The following is a 1,966-nucleotide window of genomic DNA, read 5'->3' on the forward strand; positions in this document are numbered from 1 at the left end:
GAGGAGAGGCTGGAGCCCCCCCAGACCCCGCAGGGTGGTGGGTGCCGGGGGGCCACCCCATGCTCCGTCCCCTCCCAGAAGCAGCAGCAGCTCTTGGGTTTCTTTGCAGCCGGCCACCCCTGAAGTCTAGCGAGACGCTGGCCCTGAGGACGTCGGTGCGGGGTCCTGCCTCCACGCTCCCAAAACCGTCCCCAGCCAGCTACGTCCAGGGCTACGGCATCCTCCTCCTGCTGTGCCCCCTCTGGAAAGCCAGCAAGACCCCGAATTTGTCCTCTCCCTGCCCATCTGCCCTTGCGCTGGGTTTCGAAGTGGGGCCCTTCGCCTGCTGGCTGCTTTGGAGAAGGGGCTTCTCCAGAATGGGGCAGCATCCTGGGGCTTCAGGGGGTCTCTCTGCCCGTAAATACCGGGTGGGCTGCTGGGGTTTTTTCACCTTGGGGTTCAGGAACTCTTTGAGGCCTGGTAGCCACGTAGCAGGTAGCTTATAGAGACCCCGACGTGTGCCAGGAGCCACGCGGGTAGCCCCACCGTCTACCTCGGGCTCCTACCCTCTTGGCTTTATTTTATCTTTGACATAAATGCTCCGGCCGGGCCTCTGTCTCCGTGTTTTGGGGATTTCTCAGCGCGGGAGCTGCAAATCCCCCCTGCAGCGCTGCTGTGCAGCCGGCAAAAGGCTTTTAGGGGTCTCCCGTGCCCATCACCCTCATCTGGTCCCGCCGGAGAGGGTGAGACACGATGGTTCCCCCTGTACCTGCTCCCCCCCCAAGGATATCTGCCACCCCGAATCCCCCCTGCACCCCTTATATACCTAGTGGCTCAGGGGCCGCTCCTTGGGGTGACGCGGGGACAGCGGTGGCACAGGCTCCTTGTTCCCAACCAACTGGGTGATCCCACGTGATGGGAATGGAGCCGAGGGACCCGATGAGTGCTCCTGAACCCCCTCCCCATGCTGCAGTCCCTCAAAAATCGTTTGTCCTGGGGGCAGGAATGGGGCCCAAAAGGGCTCCTGGGGGCGGGAATGGGGTCCAAAAGGGCTCCTGGGGGCGGGAATGGGGCCCAAAAGGGCTCCTGGGGGCGGGAATGGGGTCCAAAAGGGCTCCTGGGGGCGGGAATGGGGCCCAAAAGGGCTCCTGGCCCCGGGAATGGGGCCCAAAAGGGCTCCTGGGGGCGGGAATGGGGTCCAAAAGGGCTCCTGGGGGCGGGAATGGGGCCCAAAAGGGCTCCTGGCCCACTTTTAACCAGCACGGAGGTTTGTCGGCTCCTGACGAGCTCGTTACTGACTTCCATCCCACAGCAGTGGGGATGCTTGGGAGCCTAACGAGGAGCCGGGGGGGTGATGAGCGTCTGGCACAGCACGGCGGCGGAGGGTGGTTATTTAGGGAAGATGGGATGCGGGTGAGGAAGAGGAGCCCGGCGCTGGTCTTTCAGAGGGGTGGGAGGACCCTGGTGAGTTAACAGTGCCCTAAGTGGGGGGATCTCCCCCACTGTTTGGGGACAGCGTGTGCCCCCAAGCCTCACCTCCAGCCCCAGAGCAGGGTTGGGGAGCGCCCGTTTGAGCCGTGGCTTTCAGTTTGGGGTTGAGCTAAAATGTTTTCTCTCTTCTTTCAGCAGCCCCTGCCCTGGCACTGCTGGCGCGGCTCAGCCAAAGCCTCATGGATTATTCACTCGCTCTCGGTTATTTCTGTTCCCAGCTCTGAAAAAATCATGAGCCGGTTTGGTAGGAAAAGCCCCAGAGATTGGGGGAGCGGGATGACCAGGCTCACCCCGTCTTTGTGGCTCCGGAACCTCCCATGCCTCCTCTCCCCCCCCAGCCCCAGGGGGGCCACCACGGAGCTCTGTCACCCGCCCCCCAGACTGCCAGGTCCCTCTGTCTCTGCCCAGCACCCTGGTCCCCTCCTTGCTCATCCTCCATCAGCATTGGGCCCTTCTTTTTTTTCCCCCCCACAGCATCCCACCCTGCTGGGTCGGG

The sequence above is a fragment of the Egretta garzetta genome, unplaced genomic scaffold (assembly GCF_000687185.1).
Source record: "Egretta garzetta isolate BGI_Z169 unplaced genomic scaffold, ASM68718v1 scaffold931, whole genome shotgun sequence".
In the NCBI taxonomy this organism is placed as follows: Eukaryota; Metazoa; Chordata; class Aves; order Pelecaniformes; family Ardeidae; genus Egretta; species Egretta garzetta.